Here is a 25,055-nt window from a genome sequence, read left to right as displayed (position 1 = left end):
ATCTATCTATCTATCTATCTATCTATCTATCTATCTAACTATCTAATCTAACCATCCATCCATCTATATTACCATCTATCTATCTATCTATCTATCTATCTATCTATCTATCTATCTATCTACATAACCAACTATCTAATCTAACCATCCATCTATCTATCTATCTATCTATCTATCTATCTATCTATCTATCTATCTATCTATATAATCAACCATCTAATCTAACCATCCATCCATCTATATTACCAAAGATCGATCTATCTATCTATCTATCTATCTATCTATCTATCTATCTATCTATCTATCTATCTATCTATCTATCTATCTATCTATCTATCTATCTATCTATCTATCTATCCAACTATCTAATCTAACCATCCATCCATCTATATTACCAAAGATCGATCTATCTATCTATCCATCTATCTATCCATCCATCCATCCATCCATCCATCTATCTATCTATCTATCTATCTATCTATCTATCTATCTATCTATCTATCTATCTATCTATCTATCTATCTATCTATCTATCTATCTACCAACTATCTAATCTAACCATCCATCCATCTATATTACCAAAGATCTATCTATCTATCTATCTATCTATCTATCTATCTATCTATCTATCTATCTATCTATCTATCTATCTATCCAAATATCCATCCATACATGCATCATGGATTTAAGTTTTAAAATGGTCAATTATTTAAAAAATGTCCAAATGGTCCATTGTCATTTCCACCTGTCAATCAAAGACCTGTCAGCAGTGATAATGAGTCAAACCTCATCACTGTTTTAGTAAACACAATATTACATGCCAACAAGATTCACAGTGTAACTTTCCACCCAACTAAAAAGAAGTTTCTGTTTTCATGCCATATTTTTTTCCAAGAGAATGTACACAGCTTCTCAGCCTAAGGTTAAGCAGAGAAGAACTCTGGCCAACATTGTAAGACAAACAGTTTTACCACAGAACTGAATTATACAGGAACTCCGTAAACACTCATGCATCTCAGATGAATATACGGTCATTAGAACAATCATTGTTTCCAAGAATCCCAATTAAAAGCCTTTACGCCTCAGTTTTGTTGTAGCAGGCGACATGCACTGATCTCAGGCTGTGGCACAAGTTAGCTGGCAGTCTGCTAAAGACTTGGTCATTGTGTTATTTAATGTGACCATCTGGTTACTGGAAGGTTGTTTGGATGCACTCTTCAGTGCCATGCCCAGAGGAAACTAAAAGACATTTGATGAGTTCACCTCTAGACAATCAGTCTCTGGTGAAGAAAAAAAAAAAAAAAAATCAGGAAATGTTTGAATTGAAAGCGTCCGTTAAAATCCATAAATAACACTTTAGACAGAGACAGACCTGCAGGCGGTGCCAAACACACATCTGCGCTGAGAACGCATGCCAATCAATACAGACGGGATACGTGCCAAATAAAATGAGATGCACAATGCTTAAAATAGACAGAGATGTGAAGAAAAGGAATCCTATAGAGATGGAAAGATCAGGGAGTGTGTGAGGATGAGCAAATGATGGAGATAAACCACAGAACAGAGCCCGAGCCAAGCCTGCCGCCCCGAGGGATCATGGGAAAGCAGACTGTGGCTGCCAGTGGCAGGGACAGATGCCCATGTGGCCAACAGCTGCATCATGTGTGTGTGTGTGTGCCTTGTTCCTCAAGAGAAAAGAATATGGCACTAAGGTCAGTCTAACACACACACAAAGCATCAATGTTTCCGCACTGAACAGCAGCAGATATGCATGTTGTGTTTTATTGAGTGCAATATCAATAACTCTCTCCATTAATGTTATGCAAAAGGGTGCACACACATACACACAAAGAGAAAGGGTGACTGTAGGGTGAAGAGTGTATCTGAGGTAAGATAGGGCTTTTTTTGTCTGTTATTACCTGTGTTGGGGCTCGTTAGAAGTTGCCCTCCACAGACCAAGCAGGGTGTGGAAGAAACACACCTCTTATTCGGTTGGGCAGTGCAATAACACACATGCAGGGAGAATTCTCCAAATGATCTTTATTGAGCCAATTACAATTGCTAAACTCTACTGCTAAACTACAGGAAACAAGACATTACTTAGTGCCATTGTGAATCAGGTTTTCATTATGTACTTTTTAATCACCATCATTGTGGGGCCATTTCTTCCAGTGAAAGCAGAATATTCAGCAAAATGAACAGATGTGCTGTGGTTCAGGACGTGGCTGTGGGAATTCATCAAATGATGAGGAACAACATTATAATCATGCACAAATCTAGCTACAAGCATTGAAAGTTAAGACACTGTGAGAAGTTAAAAACAGGCCATTTTAAAAATACATTCACCCAGTTGGTGCCGTCATCTGGTTTGCACTTACACTTACATGACTATGTAATGCATGAAGTCTAGCTAGTGCAAGACGAGCATTTGTGGTTAAAAAGTATATACAGTTGAGGTCAAAAGTTTACATACACCTTGAAGAATCTGCAAAATGTTAATTATCAAACAAAATGTGTGTTATTTTTTATTTAGTACTGATCTGAATAAGATATTTCACATAAAAGATGTTCATAGTCCACAAGAGAAAATAAGAGTTGAATTTATAAAAATGACCCTGTTCAAAAGTTTACATACGCTTGATTCGTGATACTGTGTTGTTACCTGAATGATCCACAGCTGTGTTTTTTTTAGTGATAGTCATTCATGAGTTCCTTTGTCCTGAACAGTTAAACTACCTGCTGTTCTTCAGAAAAATCCTTCAGGTCCCATAAATTCTTTGGTTTTTCAGCATTTTTGTGTGTTTGAACCCTTTCCAGCATGACTGTATGACTGTATGATTTTGAGATCCATCTTTTCACACTAAGTACAACTAAAGGACTCATATGCAACTATTACAGAAGGTTCAAACGCTTACTGATGCTCCAGAAGGTAAGTGATGCATTAATAGCCAGGGGTGTAAACTTTTGAACAGAATGAAGATGTGTACATTTGTATTATTTTGCCTAAATATCAGACTTTTTTCATTTAGTACTGCCCTTCAGAAGCTATATGTTTTCCAGAAGACAAAATAAGTTACATTTACCCTGATCTTCAAATTCAAAAGTTTTCACCCCCAGCTCTTAACACATTGTGTTTTCTTCTGAGCACCAGTGACCATTTAAACCTTCTGCAATTGTTGCATAGGAGTCGCTCAGTTGTCCTCAGTGTGAAAAGATGGATCGCAAAATCATACAGTCATTGCTGGAAAGGGTTCAAATACACAAAAATGCTGAAAAACCAAAGAATTTGAGGGACCTGAAGGATTTTTTTAATAAATTCAACTATAATTTTCTTTTTAACTTATGTGAAATATCTTATTCAGGTCAGCACTAGATATAAAATAACACGCATTTTGTATGACCCTTCTTATTTTGGTAAATTAATTAACATTTTGCAGATTCTGCAAGGTGTATGTAAACTTTTGACCTCAACTGTAAATTTATACATTTTTTTAGAAGACGGCCAATTGTTTCGCTAAATAAGACCCTTATTCGTCAGCTGGGAATCACGTAGAGCCCTTTGAAGCTGTATTAAAACTTTTTGGACCTTCAACCTGTTGGCTCCCATTTAAGTCCACTTTATGGAGAAAAATCCTAGAATGCTGTCCTCAAAAACATTTCTTTTCGACTGAAGAAAGAAAGACATGAACATCTTACACGGAATAGGGGTGAGTAAATTATCAGGAAATTTTTATTCTGAAAGTGAACCAATCCTTTAATGAAAAGTGACTTTTACATTGTTACAAATGCACAAATAATTGAAGATCATTCTTTGTGTATTCACTCTAAACAAAAAAAACGCTCTGTAAACTATAAAGTAGACAAACAAATATACGAGGGAGTGAGAGTACAGGAAAAGGGGAAAAAAAGGCATGGGATTCCTGGATGAGCCCGTTATAGCTCTAAATTAACTGAAGGAAGTGGCTGTTTATGGGAACATTTACTGGTAAATCTGCCCCCGGTCTCTTAAACATGGTCACCAGCTCTGCCTGGTCACTGTTAAAGCCTCTTCCCTGAAGCATAAAGCGGCGGTTTGGCGAGAAACCAACTTTACACACATGCACACATACACTAAAGCCTGTCCGAGTGTGTGTGACCCTGCAAATGTGGCATTAATTGGTCAGCGGTGACGCCCCATGCAGAGAACTTCCTGTGCTTTGAACTCAGTGTTTTAACGTCTTTTACACTTTCACTGTTTTCCTCATAATGTTGCACAGGTCAGCGGCATACAGCAGTCAATGAGCTCCAGATAACACTGTAATGAGGGTGAGTGTGTGTGTGTGGAGGTGAAAATCCATGGAGATGTGTTCTCAATTATTTCGGAAGCAAAACCCGGACCTCCCATTTGTGGGCTAACGCACCATCTCACACACATATACTGTACACAATAATCATTTAGATGCAGCGGATGATGTCACTGCCTGAGATTGCATCTCTCCCATTCTATCTATAGTCATTCTGAGGCACTATTTCCAGCACTGGGTTTAAAACACATTCCTGAGAATGCATGGACAAAGCTAGGGAACATTTCAACTTAACTCTCTGCATCAACAGATGGACAGAGAGTGAAACAAAGAAGCAGAAATACACAGCAGGGATGCATTGAATTGATCAAAAGTCACAGTAAAAACATTTATAAAGTTACAAACGATTCCACTTTCAGTTGGAATGTTTCCAGTGTTCCAGTGAAACATTTATTCAGCAATTTGCTGAATACAGTTTGAATTGTTCCAAGAAATTTTAAATTGTTTTTTTTTTCAATAGTACTTTGAGTAAAAATCTCTTTATTTTAAGCAGCACAATTACCATGATGTCTGATGGCACAACACAGTTTAATCTGGGTTTATACTACATGTTTTAACAAATGTAGTATGTCATTTAGGTGCATACTATGTTGAGTTTACATTCTGTGTATTCCAGAATTAATATGAGTAGTATGCTATTTGAACATATCTCTGTCTAGTATATGGAAGAGCATGAGCTGAAAATTGATATACTCTTTTTACTGCCCCCTACTGTATCCAGGAGTATTACACTAAGCATGCTTGAGTTTTTTGAGTTCAAACTTGATAAACAGATTTACTTTTCACCATTCTCTTTTCTCTAAGTACACACACACATACAAATTTTATAAACACACTTAAAGGAGAAGTCCACTTCCAGAACAACAATTTACAAATAATTTACTCACCCACTTGTCATCCAAGTTGTTGGATGTTTCTGTCTTCAGTCGTAAAGAAATCATAGTTTTTGAGGAAAGCATTTCAGGATTTTTCTCCATATAATGGACTTCATTGATGCCCCGATTTTGAACTTCCAAAATGTAGTTTAAATGCAGCTCAAAGGGGCCTAAACGATCCCAGCCAAAGAAGAAGGGCCAAGGAAGAAGAGTCATTTTTTTAGAAAAATAAATATTAGTATACTTTTTAAGCACAAAAGCTCATGTAGCACAGGCTCTGGGATGCACGTCCACGACACTATGAATCATGTCTAAGTTCATCGTCGTGTACTCTGACTCAAAAGGTAAAGTATGGCGAAAAACTCCATCTCATTTTCTCCTACAACTTCAGAATCGTCTGACATCGTTATACCTTTTTGTTTGTAAACAGTGTTTGACTTACTTGCACTTCCTTAGTCTTTGCGCGTTCGCTTTGTAAACACTGGGTCTGTGGTTCCGCCTATGTTCCTCATGACCTTTCGACGTGATTCAATAGTACGTAGCGTCGTGGACGTGCATCCCAGAGCTAGTGCTACACAAACTTTTGTGCTTAAAAAGTATAAAAAAAAAAATTTTTTTAAAAAAAAATGACAGATCGTTTCACTAGATAAGACCCTTCTTCCTCAGCTGGGATCATTTAGAGCCCTTTGAAGCTGTATTTAAACTATATTTTGGAAGTTGGGGCACCAATGAAGTCCATTATATGGAGAAAAATCCTGAAATGCTTTCTTCAAAAACCATAATTTCTTCACGACTAAAGAAAGAAAGACATGAACATCTTGGATGACAAGCGGGTGAGTAAATTATCTGTAAATTGTTGTTCTGGAAGTGGACTTCTCCTTTAACATGAGTTATCTAACTTACAATGTTATCAGAAACGCAAAAAACGCAAACCAAACCAGTCCACTGTGCTAGAAGTGATCATTTTCTCTGTGCTCCATCCATATAGTCTAAGTACAGATGGTATATTGGTACTTCAGTAAATCAATCACTCTAATAACAAAACAGTAGAAGTCTTTGTAATGCTTACATGCATTATTAAAGTTGCTCTCTATCTTTTCCCCAGAGGGCTTTCCATCAACGTCACGCAGATCAATAACAAACTATCAATGCACGCAGTCGATTTGAATGCAAATGTATCTGTACAATGAAAACTAGCTTTAGCACACAGAGTAAATTCCTTGTCAACAAAAGCACACTAAATATCCGTGACATTTTCGCTTGCATTAAAACCTCAACATGTTCACTGCTTTGCAATTTGTTATTTGCAGAAACAGAAATGATGACAGGGAGACTGAATGCCTTTTTTGTCTGACTGTGTCCTTTTAGTAACAACAGGCCAGATGTGCACAGCTTGTGCCAGCATCAAAGCGATGCCAGTGGCTTCAAGCTGGCACTGGCCGATGCCAGACGCTGAGTGGCCAAAATGTTATGACTGAGGGCACATTTGGCAGAGCGCCGCTGAATTAAACACATGGACATATGCATGCCTGCTAACACCTCTCAAGTTCAGAACCATCTGTCTTGGGCAACAATGAACAGGTCAGACACGTATGCCAAGCAAAAATAAACAGGTTAAAAAAAAAAAACATACACAATGCACACAGGCTCCACAAAATGGTAAGTTAAACAACTGCCAGAACAGCACAGGTGCTGTTTGTCAGGTAACAAAAACATTTATTTATTGGAATATAATAGAGAGGAAGAGGAAATGGGCCAACAAAAGAACCTGGTATTTCTGGCATCATCACCAAGGCACAGACCACAACTTCAACAAATACTTAAAATCTACACACAAAAATTACCCCAAAACCTTTCTCTATAAGAGTGTAATGGTGCTATCCTGCCACCTAGTGGTAGTTTAGCAGAAAACATTGTGAGTAAAAGGCATCAAGATACACTGACAAGTGTTTGAATGTAAACATTCAGATGAGAATGAAAATTATAAAAGAAATATAAAGGGAAAAAAGCCATTAAATATATAAACATTATGTATATATAATACATAAAATATATAATGTTTATATATTTATTTACGTATTTATTTAAATGATAAACTACTTCTTACACAACCATTAATTGTTTTTTTTTTTTTTTTTTTTTTTAAGAAATTTATATTTTTATTCAGTAAGGATGCAATTAATTGATCACAAATGACAATAAATAATTTTTTAATGTTGATAAGTTTTATATTACACATAAATACTGCTCTTTAGGACATTCTATGCATGAAAATATTCTGAAAAAATGTATCAGAGTTTCCATAAATATATTAAAAATTGCTTTCAACAATCAAATAAATGCAGCCTTGGTGAAGATAAGAGACTGAGAGATAAGATTTCTTCTGCTCATCAAGGATGCATTTATACAGAAAATACAGAAAACAGTAATATTGTGAAATATTATTGCAGTTTAAAATAATGTTTTTCTATTTTACTATACTGTAAAATATAATTTAATCATGTGATGCAAAGCTGAATTTTCATCATTCATCAATGCAGTCTTCAGTGTCACATGATCCTTTAAAAATCATTCTGATTTATTAACAATATTCTGATTTATTATTAATGTTGGAAACAGTTTTTGCTGCTTAGTATTTTTTTTTTTGGAACCTATGAAATTTATTTAAGGATTTTTTGAAGAATACAAATTTTAAAAGAACAGCATTATTTAAAATAGAAATATTTTCTAACAATATAAGTATTTACCTTATATTACTCATTTAACATGTCTTTGTTAAAAAGAAAAATCTTAAAAAAAAAAACAAAAAACAAAACAAAAAAAAAAAACAGACTTTTTATTAATCAAAGAATCCTGAAAACAAGTATCACAGTTTCCAAAAAAGCTCCCAGTTTTGATGATAAATCAGCATATTAGGATGATTTTTGAAGAATCATGTTTCACTGAAGACTGGAGTAATTACGCTGAAAATTCAGCTTTGCATCACAGGAATAAATTATGTTTTAAAGTATATTAAAACAGTAAATTATTATTTTAAATTGTAATAATATTTCATAACATTACTGTTTTTTCTGTATTTTGAATCAAATAAATGCAACTTTGATGAGCATAAGAGACTTAAAAACATTAAAAATCTTTTTGAACCCAAACTTTTGAACAATAGTGGTTATAAATATATATACATATGCAAAAGTGTTTAAATATATTTTGCATTTAACAGTAAATGTATTCAGCCTGTGGATGGCAGTATAGGCTCTTCTTTCAGGTTTACAAACATTCAATTCCCAGCAGCAGATGACATACTAGTTCTGTATGAGAAGTGCAATTAAGAGCAAATGTTGTTCACAGATTAAACTTATTAAAAGTTTTTGTACAAACATAAATGAAGGGGTTAGTGACGCATTTTAAAGTCAGACTCCACATTGCAGCCACGTTCACAGTCAGTGGGACCGACAATCATATTTACTAAAAAAAAAATATGACTCTCAAACCATTTAAAACAGCAGCAGCTTGAATACTGGGACTGTTTTTCTATTCTTGAGAGAACGTCTATAACCATAGAGACAGTGAATAAAGATTGCAACTTCCATAACACTGGAAAATCTGATCACAGCTGGAATCATTTAATAAACTATCCAATCAAGGGGTGTATTCATTCAGCAAATTCTAATTGACCTACAGCTAATCGATTTGTTTATCTTTCGTAGGTCTCTTTGGAGAAAAGCATCTGCTACCTCTGCATGAACAGCTTACTCTCTCACACCTGTTAAGTGAAATACACACTCGCACTGCCAGAACCAAACCTTAACACATAAACAGATGGCACTGACAACACAAGCATTTAGAGCCCATAATTTCGAGAGTTTTGTGACTTGTAGACCATGTGTGTGAGCTCTGATACATCTGCATGTATATAACAAAAGGTAGCAGCTCTGTTCTAGGTCGACTCTTATACTGTTGACACAGTGACTGCGGGACAATTTTGGCACAACCCCATTACGGTGGCGACTGTATGTAATGGATGTTGTGTTAAAAATAGAACTGTGAGAAATACAAGTGATACAGAATCCACATGCAGTGCAACAAAATTAACTTGAAAAACTGCATTTGAATGCAAAGGAACTAAACTGAACTAAAAAAATATGAGCTGGTTTCAAGTAACCAGACATATTTACATTACTAAATGTGACCCTAAACCACAAAACCAATCATATGCAGCACGGATACATTTGTAGCAATAGCCAATACATTGTAGGGGTCAAAATTAACGATTTTTCTTTTATGCCAAAAATCATTAGGATATTAAGTAAAGATCATGTTCCATAAAGATATTTAGTAAATTTTCTACCATAAATATATCAAAACTTAATTTTTGATTAGTAATTTGCATTGCTAAGAACTTAATTAGTTTTACAATATACATCAATTAGCTATACAATAATAAGATGCACATTTTAACACATTCCCTGCAATTATCTTTCTAAAACCATTCATGAATAAAATCAGCAGTGAGACTTTTAAGAATCTGGTCTGCTGAAGATCATGCAGTAAGTCTTGAATTTGTTAACATAATGCGTGTTGAGTGTTACGGTAAATGTGGGAAAGGCAGTTCGCAGAATTAATTTAATTGATTTCAGGTCTTGAAAATCTCCTCCAAGACATGTGGTTTATTGCATGCATTGTGGGTACTGGAGTCATACATGTTTATGTTTAAAAATAAATAAATAAATCTTTTTTTGATTTTGCAGTTACCAATAGAAAAACGGAAGAAGCTAGAAATCTAACCATAGGCCTTTCCTACCATGCAAAAGCATGGTGTATGCACACATATGCTTACATACAAACCTTGAGAACCTTCTCTTTGATCCAAACAGAGAGAATGTGGTTCCAAGATTACAAGGCCACACACCATTCAGCTATTTCTGTTCATGTGAGCGACTGAACATAAACTCTGAGAATAACAGGACACGCATGACGAATGCCACATGGAGCTCACACAGACAGCTGGCTGCACTTATAGGCAGGTGCACACCCAAATATCTCCACCTCCAGTTATACCTTAGACCAGGGGTTTTCAGACTGGGGAGCCACAAAATGGTAAAAATAAAATAAAATAAAATAAAATAAATGCGTTAAAAAATGAGGGTGTTATAATAAAAAATTAAGTGTTTGCTCATGCAAAAGTCACTGCCATTATGTTGGGTGTTATGGAAGGCTGCCAGTTATAAAATAGTGATGTTCACCTTAGCAAATGCCAGTAAATGTACTCCCAGGAAGAGAAACCTAAGACTGCTTCGAAGTGCATTCTGTGTGTGTGTGATAATCTCAAATCCCTGTGTGTGTATGTGTGCTCCACTAAATCCGCAGAGAGAGAAACAAGTCACGTTTGGTCTGCCATCGTTAATTATTCGGGATAAACGGAGGCGTGCAGGAAGGAGGACAGACCCGTGGAGTATCCTGAGTCGTAACGCAGGATGGTGTTTCTGGAGCCCATCTGGTGGATGCTGTGCGTATGTGTGTCGGGGAGAAGCTGTCTGGAGAAAGACTCAGGCTTATGCAGACGGTGAGACGACACCAGTGTTTGAGTCATACAAAGCAGGGTGGAGGTGGAGGTCAAGGACACCGCTGGGACGGGCCTTTCATTTACCCTGTGAAAACAAATATGAGCTTTGTTTCATAACGTCTCTTATACTACTCTATTCTCCCTTGTTTCGCTATTTTCCCCTCACCTCCCAGCTGAAAAGACCTGCTGTGTTTAAGACGTTGGATGCAAGCATAGGATGCTGGTGCCCTCACATGGCTTCTTGGCTAAATTCACCAGTATGGATACTTTTCAACAAGCTTCACTAACTAATTAGCTGTAAGGAAGAAGAAGAAAAAAGAAACAAGAGAAAAAGAAAGGAAAAAGACGACAGCCTTTATGAAATTAACAGTTTAGACTACCATTGAACAAAAAGCTTCCCACCATGCTTTTTAACTAGCATAACCAGCCAGGGTACCATCATCTTGTTTCAGTATCCAAATTATGTTTTATTAGTTTTGAGGAAAAAGAAAGAAAGTGGAAAAAAAGGAAGAAAAATAGATACTCATGTTAAAATTACCTAGTCTAGTAGCTAACCTGTTGGTCATCAACACACAATGGATTTTTAATTTTTTGTGGATGCTAGACCTAAATTGTTATGATGGTATCTCGGTGTCCTCACCAGGCTTGTTAACTAACCTGACTATCTTTGTCAACCTGCTTCACAAGCTTCATTAGTTGTGAAAAGTAGAGAAGGAAAAAGAGGAAGAGGAGAGAAAAGAGATTTCTTGTTGAAATGACCAGATTCAGACTATTACTGAACTGAATATTAGTGCTCCCACCAGGGTTCTTAACTAGTACAACCAGCAAGGCTTACCTTGCTTTTCCTATTTCACCATCTAAATGGATGGAGGAAAAAGGTGGTCATGTTGAAAAGTCTAGACTAGGATGCATGAGGATTCTTAACTAGTTTAACCAGTAACCAGGACCTTGTCATCAACGTATGTTGGTTTTTTGGATGCTGGACCCCAAAAGGTCATGATGATATCCTCACCAGACTTGTTAAGGGGTGTAACTAGCATGACTATCTTCATTAATCTGCTTCGTTAGTTTCATTAAACTCAGTTTGTGAAAAAGGAGGGAAGGAGAAAGAAAAGAAAGAGATTTCTTGTTGAAATTACCAGTTTAGACTACTGTTTAACAGAAAGTTAGTGTCTCTACCAGGGTTCTTAACTAGCATAACCAGCAAGGCTACCTTGCTTACTCTGTTTCACCATTTAAATTTAGCTATGAGGACAAAGTAAGAGAAAGAGGATTGGGGGGAAAAGAAGATGGTCATGTTGAAATGACTAACTTAGTCTAGACTTTAGACTCTAGTATTGCACAAGAGGTTGGTATTCCACAAGGATTCCTAACTAGCTTAACCAGTAAGATACAGAATCTTGTTATCAATGTTGGTTATTTGGATGCTGGACCCCATAAGGTGATGATGGTGTCTTCACCAGATTTGTTAACTAGTTGAACTAGCATCTTAATTAATCTGCTTCACCAGTTTCATTAGTTGTGAAACGGGGGTGTTGGGGGGGTGGTAGAAAGAAAAAAGGAGAAGAGAAAAGAGAAAGAGATTTTTTTTGTTGAAATTACCAGTTTAGACTAAAACTGAACAGAAAGTGACTGTCCCCATCATGGTTCTCAACTAGCATAACCAACAAGGGGGGAGACAATGGTCATGTTGAAATGATCAACTTAGTCTAGACTAATATTGCACAAGAGGTTGGTATCCCACAAAGATTCTTAACTAGCTTAAGCTAGTAAGATACACGACCAACGTATGTTGAATTTTTGGATGCTGGACCCCATAAGGTGATGATGGTGTGTTTACCAGACTTGTTAACTAGTTTAACTAGCACAACTCTCTTCATTAATCTGCTTCACAAGTTTCATTAGTTGTGAAAAGGAGGGGAGGAGAAAGAAAGAAAGAAAGAAGAGAACAGAGGTTTCTCATTGAAATTACCAGTTTAGACTACTACTGAAGAGAAAGCTTGTGCCCTTACTCCTTACCAGGATTCTTGACTAGCAATACCAGCAAGACTACCTTAGTTACCCTGTTTGACCATCTAAATTTTGCTTTATTAGCTATGAGGACAAAGGAAGAGAAAGAAGATGGGGCCAACTTAGTCTAGACTAGTATTTCACAAGAAGTTTGTATTCCACAAGGATTCTTAACTAGCTTAACCAGCAAGATTGGCATTGGTGTCCCACTAGGCTTCTTAACTAGCTTAGGAAGATACAATACCTTGTTATCAACATGTTTTTTTTTTTTTTTTGAATGCTAGACCCCAAAAGGTGATGATGATGTCCTGATGTCCTCACCAGGCTTGTTAACTAATATAACTACCATGACTACCTTTGTTAATCTGCTTTACCAGCTTCACTAGTTAGGAAAAAGAGGGAAAAAGAAAGAGGAAAAGGCAAGGAGAGAAAAGTGAAAAAGATTTCTTGATGAAATGAACAGACTACTAGTAAACAGAAAGTTAGTGTCCCTACCAGGTTCTTAACTACAATAACCAGCAAGGCCACTGTACATTGAGTCAACCTGTTAAACCATTAAAAGTTTGCTCATTAGCTGTGAGAAAAAAGGAAGAGGAAGAAGAGGAGGCGGAGAGAAGATGCTGAAATGCCCAACGTAGTCTAGGCTAGTACTACAGTAAGCTGGTATCCCACCAAGCTTCTTAACTACAGTAGCTTAACTAGCTAAGAAAGAAAACAGGAGAGAAGAGAAAAGAGAAAACAAAGACATTCATTAGTAAAATGACCAACTTAGACCTGCAATACACAAGAAGCTGGTGTGCCCACCAGATATCCTGACTAGCCTAACTAGGAAGGTACCTTTTTTGGTCACCAACAAATGTTGTCTCGGATGCTACCATTGATGTCACATGGACTTTTTTACCAATGTCCTTACTACCTTTCTTGGCCTTGAATGTGTCAGTTGCATTGCTGTCTATGCAGGGTCAGAAAGCTCTCAGATTTCATCAAAAATATCTTGATTTTTTTTCCGAAGATGAACAAAGGTCTTATGAGTTTGGAACAATATGAGGCAGAATTTGCATTTTAGGTGAACTAACCCTTTAACAAGTTTAATCAAGTCTACCGTAGCTTCACTGGTGACACCAGCACCAAATCAGAATAAACGATCCTGGATATTCACACTGCTCCAAGCTGAACTTTTCAACAAAACTATCCTACTTTTTCAACTATCCTCTTATTCTTTCTTTCCCGTCTCCTCAAAGCTAATGAAGCGAGCAGAAGCAGGAACAGGAAGCGTCTTTAAGGTCAGCTCTCTGGAGGAGGCCTGCGAGTTTCTCCCAGAGAGGCGCTCCTCTCTCAGGGCCTGCACCTCTGGCTCTCTGATCTGCCCACGGGGAGAGTGTCAGAAAACTGATCCCTTTCATCTCCTCCAGGGCTCCCTTCTGATCCCCGTCTCTCGTATTTATTTGATTTCCAAGATGCCGTTTGATGACTCAGAGTCTCTGCCGTCCAGTTCACTGTTTGCTGTTCATCTCGCTCCTTTCTCACCGCATCATCACTCCTTTGATTCATAGCTATACGCGGTTCTGTGCGAAAGGCAAAAGGTCCATGTGACTTAGAAGAGTGGACTAGATGATGTAATGCAGTTGAATTTATTGGTCCGTTGTCTTGATGAATGGGGGAAATTGTAACGCTCAACGTGGTGGCTATGGGAAACACAGTCCTGTCTTTCAGTTAAACAACTCAGTTGAATTTCTAAGAGGTCTAACCTCAAAGCTTCCTTCCCAGCATCAGAACCACTGCAAGTAGGGGGCCAGCACTGTGTGGGGGACCCCTCATGACATCGTGAGCCTGTTTAGAAATGTTGTACACTACACAGAAGCCACATCTAAGCTGTAAATATACTGAAGGCATAAATATATTTACTTGTATTCACGATAATGGGAAACAAATGCAATCTAAGGCTGATATTGAACTGATACTTTTTAGAAGAGCGCTCTATTTATACAACTAGTCTTATTAACAACATTAGTTAATTTATTAACAACAGTTTACATTAAGATTCACTGTGTTATTCATAAATAATAAACACATATTTGGGGGCAGTCTTTTTTTTTTTTTTTTTTTTTGATACTTTAATTCTTTAACGATGCATTACATTTCTATACTCTATACTAACCAAATATAATTTCTATTTCATAATAATAATATAGTTTTACTGTATTTTTCATCAAATAATTGCAGTCTTGGTGAGCATAAGAGAGTTATTTTAAAAACTTAAAAATCATACTAACCCCAAACTTCTGTACAATTGTTATTAATATGTTTGCACAAATTAAAATAATAAAATAAAATAAAATAAAACAAAATAAAATGGAAGTTCACAATCATATTATTGTGTTTACTGGTACTAAAATAAAATAAGATAAAATGAGATAAAAAAAAAAATAATAAACAGTATATATATATATTTGTGTGTATTATATGTCATATATTGTGTTTATTGATATTAAAATAACCTCAGAAGTAATTTAAAGATATTTAAAAAATAAAATAAATGAAAAAATATAATAAAATATGGCAGTTCGCAATCATATCTTGTGTTTATTGGTATTAAAATAACCTTAAAGAAAAGAAAAGAAATAAAACAAGAAATAGTTCATGAAAAAATATTAAAATAAAATAAAATAAAATAAAATAGCAATTCCCAATTATATATTGTGTTTATTGGTATTAAAAAAAAAAGTAAATTCACTATCACACATTGTGTTATAACCTCAACAGCAAATAAATACATATTTAAAAAAAGAAAAGAAAATAAACAAAATAAAATAACAAAAATTCAATAAATTAAAAAAAAAACCAACAACTAAAAAATAAAATTTAAAAAAATAAAATAAATTAATTAATAAATAAATAAATATGGAAATTTGCAATCATATATTTAAAAAAATAATAAAACAAAACAAAAAATCAAATCAAATCAAATAAAATTTTAAATAATTAAATACAATTAAATAAAAGTAATAAAATAAAATGAAAACTCATATTTCTGTACAATTGTTATTAATTTGTGTATGCACCAGCTGAAATGTAAAAATCCATTAATAAATGTAAAAATTATTTTGTCCTGTTCATCATGTTACCTAAAGCACTATCAAACATTAATGATACTAAAATATTTCGCCATAGAAAAAGACACATGACAAAAGTTGTCATGATGCAAAAATAAAATAATAATAAACCCTCAACCTTGACTGGCCAGACCAGTACCTACATCAACCAGGGAGGGAAATCATGCTGGCCTGTTGGGTAGGGCTATGAGAACCGTACAAGCTCACTTAACAAATATATTTGGGTAAAAACAAAACATTCATCTGATAATTGCTAACACGACAACATGTGGCCAATATCCAGCCGGAGGAAATGTTTCTGGTCTGGCCAACTGAAAATGATAACATTTTTTAAATTCTTTTGTCTTGCCATGTTACATTCAACAGATTTTCTGCCTGTTTCTTCCCTCTTTCTCTCTCTCTACAAGGTCAAAAATCCAACCAGGCTGACCAACTCCCAAATGAACTCAGCGTTGATAAGTCTGTAATGTCTCGCCCATCTCTTTTACGAACTTCTGATTTTCAACACCGCTTGTGTATCGCCTCCGAAGGGCTCTGAGGTGATGTTATCGGATCTGATTCAGCCATGCGTCTCTGGAATGAAATGTGGAATAGAATCGTCTGTGTCCCTCCCCGGATTGATTCAGATAATTAAATTCAGGGTCTTATATAAGGAGAGGATTGTTTTTGTCCTTTCGCCAGAAGCACGTTCCAGAACGTGCTAGTCTCACGGGTTCTAGAGCACAGAGCATAACAAAGATGTGAGAACAGTGTTGTTAATTAGAACAAAGCAAACATAAATGGCAAGAAAAAAGCAACAAGCAGACAGGGAACTACAAAGACTCTCGTCAGGACTAATCAACCAAGAAAACAACCAATTAAAGCTAATTTTATACCCTCCCTCTGGAATACAGTCTAAAAATGTGATGGAAAGCAATGTCTATTTGTCATAATGTGACTGTAGTGACCACAAAAGACAATAACCATCTCAAAACTTGCTTGTGCGTGTGTGTTCTGGTCCACAGTATGTATGTGGGTCATGGGAATGGGTCGGGTGTCCTCTATCCCAGTGTGCACTCAGCTGGCTCGACTTACATTATTTAATATGACCACTTATCACACACTCATTCATACACATTCAACTAGCTATCCAAGTTATCCAAGTAACAACATATCAAAGACTTTTAAGAAACATATCTGCAGTTTAAGAAACACTATAATTCTTTAAAGTTACTAATTATAAACAGTATGTAGTCTTACAAAATAAAATAAAATAAAATAATCATGGAAATTCGATTGTATGTATTGTGTTCATTGATATGATAAAATAAAATAAAATATATAAAATTAATAAAGTAAAATTAAATAATGGAAATTTGCTATTATATATGTGTTTATTAATGTAATCAAATAAAATAAAATAATGGAAATTCGCTATCATGTATTGTGTTAATTGATAAAATAAAATAACATAAAATAAAATTAATTCACTATCATATGTGTAAATAAAATAAAATAAAAAATTTGCTATCATATTTGTTAATAAAATAAAATAAAATAATGGAAATTTGCTATCATGTATTGTGTTCACTGATAAATAAAATAAAATAAAATAAAATAAAATAAAATAAAATAAAATAAAATAAAATAAAATAAAATAAAATAAAAAATTCGCTATCATATGTGTAAATAAAATAAAATAAAATAATGGAAATAAAATAAAATAAAATAAAATAAATTCGCTATCATATGTGTGAATAAAATAAATTAAAATAAAATAATGGAAATTTGCTATAATGTATTTTGTTCATTGATAAATAAAATAAAATAAAATAAAATAAAATAAAATAAAATGGTTTTGTCAAAACCATATTACAAAACCCTGCAAGCTAACTGCACTTTTTTCCTTCCTTGATAGCAATAATTATATAAATAAACTACTTTAAGGTGGTTAACATTTTTATTCAGCTTCAACTTTAATTTTATGAGATTGAATTTACTGAGAAACAAGTAAAAAAGTTTAAAATATAATACTATACACTAAACATATAATATAAAATATTTATTTTTTAAGCATCTATTCAAATGCAAGTGTTTGAAAGTGTCTGAAGTGCTTGTCACTCGTAAAAATAAATAAATAAATAAATAAATAAATAAATAAATAAATAAATAAATAAATAAATAAATAAGTGAAATTCGCTATCATGTATTGTGTTCATTGATAAGATAAAATTGAATAAAAATACTAACATCTCTAATCAAACCTGTTTTAATCTAAAGGGAAGATTTTTCTCACCATTTCTAGCACTTCCATCAACCCACACACACTAAATCAGAATGATCAACACCAGGGCAGTCCTCAAAAAAGACGACTGTAAATGTGTCTCACTGGTGTGTGATCTGTGGATGAGGGCCACACACAGAGGAAGAGACAGAACAAGGAACTGAGATACTGAGTAAGAGAAAAGAAGGAAGCAGAGAGAGAGTGAGAAAGAGAGCAGATCAGGCTGACTGAATGGTTTCCAGATGTGTGAATGGTAAACAACTGGTTTATCGTGCGGGCATAAAAATCTGCGGCATTCAGAATCTCTGACCAAAAGTCCCGGAGTCCTTCAGAACGGACACGCACGGACAGATCCACATACACGCCAACACACGCTCGCTTTGTCGCCGTTTCGTGTCTGATATTGACCGTTGAGTATTTCCAGAAGCCTAGCATGAAAGAGTTCAAAACAAATGAGAAATCAAATCAACATCCTATGCTACAAGCTTTGAAGTCACGTGTGTGAACATGAACCTTCACGTACATAGATTTGACTGATGATGTGACACAATTAAAGAGAAAGAGACAGTTTAACATCCATATGTGTGTGTGCGTGCAATATTTATTCTCTCTGTATGGGTTTTGCTCCATGTATTTAGAGGGCACATTCCCAGGCTGGGCGTTGGGATTCTCTCCTCCACTGTTTCCCACACAGAGCTCACAGGAGGCCCTTTGTTCCGGCTCCAGGCCGCAGGGGACCCAGATTCAGCACAGCGGCCCCTGAGAGACCTCCCTGCATTCTTCTGCAGGACGACCCCATCCACACCTCACCTTCAGAGGTGCTCACTGCATTGGATTCACTCTAGTCTTTGAATCTTGTCTATTTATCAATGCCTACTAGCTACCTCTCTCAGTTACCACGGTTTGAAACACCACCACACAGTAAAAGGTTTTCACCAGTTTCAACTTAAATATTTAAGTTCAGCAGCTGCCTTAATAATTTAAGTTAAATCAACTTAAAACTTAAAAGTTATTTCAACTCAATAAAATGAGTTAAAACGACTTGTACTTTTAAGTTGCAGCTGCTGAGCTTGTTAAGTTGAAAACTTTTTACAGTGAATATTACAACTAATTTGAGCTGATTTCTAAGCAGTGACCAATGAGAGAGCAAACAGTGATGTTCACTTTTTTTTTTTTTTTTTTTTTAATGAAAAACAGTACTTATGTTTGACTTATTATAGTGATCTCTGGTGATGAAATCGCTGTCTGCATGAATAAAACGTAAAGGGATAGTTCACCCAAAAATTTCAATTTTGTCCTCACTCACTCCTGATGTAGTTCCAAGCCCATGTCTAATAAAAATGTCTTAGACTTTCATTGGATGGACAGAAAGTGCTGAGAAATTTTAATAAGATTTTCGTTTGTGTTTCAAAGGAAGTCATACAGGTGAAGACATGATAGAATTTTCATTTTTGAGTGAACTATACCACTTTTAGGATACATAACAAACATCTAAAACTCTATTCCTTAACCAGGTGTGACAAAAAGTTATTTAATACATCTCTTCAATTTCAGTGAGTTTTTACTCAAACCATTGCAGCTGGTAAAAATGCCAAAACATATTATATCACACACACACTGCTGTTTAAAAGTTTAAAAGATTTTTAATGTTTTTTTAAAGATGTCTCTTATGCTCAAAGTTCCATTTATTTGATAAAAAATGAAATATAATTGCAATTTTAAATAACTGTTTTCTATTTTAATGTGCTTTAAAATCTAACATACTTCCGTGACGCAAAGCTAAATTTTCCTCAGCCTTCAGTGTCACACGATCCTTCAGAAATCATTTTAATACGTTGATTTATTACCTTTATCATCAAATTTTTTTTAATGCTGTTTTTTTTTTTTTTTTTTTTTACTTTTTATCCATCAAAGAATCCTGAAAAAACATCACATGTTAAAAAAAAAAGACAACACAGCTGTTTCCAATACTGATAATAAATCAATATATTAGAATGATTTCTGAAGGATCATGTGACACTGGAGTAATGATGCTGAAAATTCAGCTTTGCATCACAGGAATAAATTACATATTAAAGTATATTAAAATAGAAAACCACCATTTTAAATTGCAATAACATTTTACAACATTACTGTTTTTTTCTGTATTTTTCATCAAATAAACACACCCTTGATGAGCAGAAAAGACTTGCATTAAAAATCTTGCTGATCACAAATTTTTTTAACAGCAGTGTGCATTTATGTATTATAATAGATATAACATTATGTATGTGCATGGTCTAAAAATGCTGGTATGAAAAACAACCCAGCGCTGGGTGAAATACGGACAAACTCAGCGATTGCTTTGTTTTGACCCAGCGGTTGGGTTAAATGTTTAACCCAGCTATCTGGTTAGTTTTCAACCCAGCATTTTTTAGAGTGCATGTATATATTCAAAGTATTAAAATAAAAGATGAACAGAATGTACAGTATAGTATATGTGACCCTGGATGACAAAACCAGTCTTAAGTAGCACAGGTATATTTGTAGCAATAGTCAAAAATACATTGTATGGGTCAAAATTATCAATTTTTCTTTTATGCCAAAAATCATTAGAATGTTAAGTAAAGATCATGTTTCATAAAGATATTTTGTACATTTCCTACTGCAAATATATCAAAAACTTACTTTTTGATTAGTAATATGCATTGATAAGAACTTAATTTGGACAACTTTAAAGGCGATTTTCTCAATATTTTGATTTTTTTGCACCCTTAGATTCCAGATTTTTAAATAGTTGTATCTCAGCCAAATATTGTCCTATGCTAACAAACCATACATCAATGGAAAGCTATTTATTCAGCTTTCAGGTGATGTATAAATCTCAAAGGTCCAGGGTCACATATTATAGTAAAGTAGGTAAAGTTTTACCAGTGCTTAGTCTTACTTCAAAGGGTTTTTAGAAAATCATCATCTTAAAAGTACCAGAACTTAGTGTTGATATAAAGAGATGGAAGATTTCACATCATGTAGTTTAGGGGAGTTACCTTATCTTCAATCTTATTCAGTTTGGACTTGAGTTCTGAGATCAGCAAGAAGAGAATCCCAGATCAAGGGATCAATGTAAATCTAAACAGGAATGTGAGATTATAAATCAATCCATTCTCCAGTGTAGTTTGGTGTCCACAGCGAAGAGGGAAGTGCTGCTGTGTGGAAACTGTTAAGTAGCAGCCATGCAACATATGTTTTATACAAAATGACTCAAGCACACTTTACTCAAGTGGAATGGTCTCAAAGCAAACCACATTGATGGCTTATAGATTGTCCCTACAGCTTCTTGTTTACCATCCCAGCAGTTTAGCCACTACATCACACCACCCAAATGATCAACAGTTGTGGTGGAAAACAAAGGATACAAAGAGAGACTCTTAAAGACAGCAGAGAGAGTTGCTTGGAGTAACACCAACCCAAATGTGAAAGAGCATCCAACGTGAGTCACAGGCAGAGAGCTTAGAAGATTTGTTAAGGTAAACTGCTGAAAAGATACCATAAAAGTGGTTTTAAGTTTTTTAAGCTGGTCTAAATAAGTCTAGACATTCATATTCATTCCAAACAGGCATAAAAATGTTACAAACATCTTTTTACAAGTATTGTTTCTGTTCTGCATCTTGCTGGCAGACAAGACTGTTCTGTTGGAAACACAGATTGGTAGGCCAAATTTCAAAGATTAATTGAGAAAGAAGAAAAAAGACAGACAGAAATAGGGATGAAGAAAAGACAACTTTTCTTGGACCACAGTAGAGAGCGTGTGTTTTTACTGGAGATCACAGTCCTTACATGCTGCTCCAAGTCAACATGAAATCTAAATCAACCCTGTTTGCTTTAATACACATTTCTGGTCTCTTGGGAATGATTCACTAGTGCACAAAAAGTTTGTAATTAAGTAAACATCATATTGCATGAAGATATTTTGTACATTTCCTACTGTAAATATATCAACATTTTTGAGTAGTAATATGCATTCCTAAGAAGTTCATTTGGACAACTTTAAAGGTAATTTTCTCAGTATTTAGATTTTTTTGCACCCTCAGATTTTAGATTTTCAAATAGTTGTATCTTGGACAAATATTGTCCTATCCTATAACCATACATCAATAGAAAGCTTATTGATTCCAATTTAAATAATTCAATAATTACATAAAAGTAATAATTTGCCACAACTCAAACAAAAATCATAATAGTCCCTTGTTATTTTTAACACTTCCCTTCCACAATGTAGGGCTGTCCCTAACGATTATTTTGGTAATTGGTCGATTATTCTGTTATTCTGACGATTAATCATATAATATGGTATATATAATTATTTTCCCCCAGTAATAAAAATACATACAAGCGAACATTAGCTTTTTATATATATATATATATATATTTTTTTTTTTTTTTTTTTTTCCAGTAATACAAATAGATCCAAGCGAACATTAGCCTTTAAAATTAATTAAAATACATATATAATGGCAAAAATAATTAGTTCAAATAAAGCATCAAAAGCAAGTAATCAGATGGTTTCATTAAACAAAACTGTTAAAATACATAACGCATTATAAACAATAGAGCTAATGTACATTAGGCATTATAACAAATGACTGCAGAGGGCGCCAACGGCCTGACGATCGTTTTTACACTTTACAACGCGATCTAATCCTTGTTTAATATAGACTAAACAACATTTAATTAAGATGTTCACCTAATTTTTAATATTTGGCAATTTCTTTGCTACAGCTACTGTCATTTCTTGAATATGTGGACATCAAAACAAGTAAACTCAGAGTGAGGGTTTGAGCTTTTATTTTAAAAACAGCATGATTAGAGATATATTAATATATTATCCTATGTTTACGTAGGTTTATAAATGACTGGGCACACGTTGCGTTCCCAAATCAGCAGCTGCCTTAATAATTTAAGTTAAATCAACTTAAAACTAAAAGTCATTTCAACTCAATAAAGTGAGTTAAAAAGACTTGTACTTTTAAGTTGCAGCTGCTGAACTTGTTAAGTTGAAAACTTTTTACAGTAAATATTACAACTAATTTGAGCTGATTTCTAAGCAGTGACCAATGAGAGAGCAAACAGTGATGTTCACTTTTTTTTTTTTTAATGAAAAACAGTACTTAAATTTTTGTCCTCACTCACTCCTGATGTAGTTCCAAGCCCATGTCTAAAAAAAAATGTCTTAGACTTTCATTGGATGGACAGAAAGTGCTGAGAAATTTTAATAAGATTTTCGTTTGTGTTTCAAAGGAAGTCATACAGGTGAAGACATGATAGAATTTTCATTTTTGAGTGAACTATACCACTTTTAGGATACTTAACAAACATCTAAAACTCTACGCCTTAACCAGGTGTGACACAAAAAGTTATTTAATACATCTCTTCAATTTCAATGAGTTTTTACTCAAATCATTGCAGCTGGTAAAAATGCCAAAACATATTATATCACACACACACTGCCGCTTAAAAATTTGAGATCAGTAAGATTTTTAATGTTTTTTTAAAGATGTCTCTTATGCTCAAAGTTCCATTTATTTGATAAAAAATGAAATATTATTGCAATTTTAAATAACTGTTTTCTATTTTAATATGCTTTAAAATATAATATATTTCTGTGATGCAAAGCTGAATTTTCTTCAGCCTTCAGTGTCACACGAAACTTCAGAAATCATTTCTTGAATATGTGGACATCAGAACATGTAAACTCAGAGTGAGGGTTTGAGCTTTTATTTTAAAAACAGCATGATTAGAGATATATTAATATATTCTCCTATGTTTACGTAGGTTTAGAAATATGCAGAGATTGAGTTTGAGAGGCTCCACATATGTAAATGAACAGTTCCTGTAAAGCTTAATTTACTGTGAACAGAGACACGGATATAAATAATTAAAGCGCATATATTAAACCTGCAACGCATATATTTATTTAATTGAATTGTAGCGTTTTTTAATTCACAACAGCGTTATGCTTTATTATGATTTTAAATTGGGTTTAATATATCATGCAGCCTTGGAAAACGGTCTAAATAATGCATTTCATGAATTCTCGTTCATGGATTGCGCCACTTCCGGTATTTTGTCGATTACTTGACACAGGCAAAATGCAGTCAATGATTTTTTTTCTTTTTCTTTTTCAAATCGAGTACTCGAATGGAATCTACAATCATGACAGCCCAACCACAATTCATTAAGCACAAGCTTAAAAACAGCATGTTCTATACTTCTGACCAATGTAAATACCAGAGAGTACACAAATCGTTCAGTACCATAGTATACCATACAGCAAAGTACTAGTATTACCATTAATATGGTTATTACCATTAAAATAAGCATTTATATGAAGGAAAGCCATACACAGGTTATGTCTATCAGTCTCTCTTTTGCACTGCATTGTTGATGCCCAGAATTTGGTTGGTTGCTATAGAGATTGATGGGAGGCAGGTCAACCACATTTGGATACGGGGGGACTAAATGAGTGCGAATGAGAGAGTGAATATTGTCGTAATTGCATGTTCTGCTGATGGTGCTTAAGAAGTGAAGCCAGCAGGGAAATGAAATACAGATCGTCATTTGCCGCGTGACCTCTTTGAGAACGAGAGAGTGATGGATGTGAGAGAAAGAGACTTTCGTTGGGCCACAAACACCACAAAACAGCCTTGGCGCTATATAACCACCCCAAATCACTCTGAGACAAAAACTTGGAGAATTTGCAGAGAGAGAGAGACAGAAAGGGGAGGTGGGGGAGAGAAAGAAATCAAAACTTGGCAACTTCAATGTCTCCTGGCTGTTAATGCAACAGCAATCCTCTGTGTTACCTTTTGGTTAAGTCGTTTGTCACTGGTCGTTAGGGTGAGTTATCCT

General features: G+C 34.6%; 1 protein-coding gene across 2 annotated transcripts in view; it reads right to left on the bottom strand.

Moving 5' to 3' along the window:
• gpc5c (glypican 5c) overlaps positions 1 to 25,055 on the bottom strand; it is a 151,525-nt gene that overhangs the window by 68,839 nt on the left and 57,631 nt on the right. The gene's annotated exons all lie outside the window — the stretch shown is intronic.

Source organism: Labeo rohita, chromosome 2, assembly GCF_022985175.1.
Source record: "Labeo rohita strain BAU-BD-2019 chromosome 2, IGBB_LRoh.1.0, whole genome shotgun sequence".
In the NCBI taxonomy this organism is placed as follows: Eukaryota; Metazoa; Chordata; class Actinopteri; order Cypriniformes; family Cyprinidae; genus Labeo; species Labeo rohita.
This window is presented reverse-complemented; position numbering and strand designations above follow the sequence as displayed.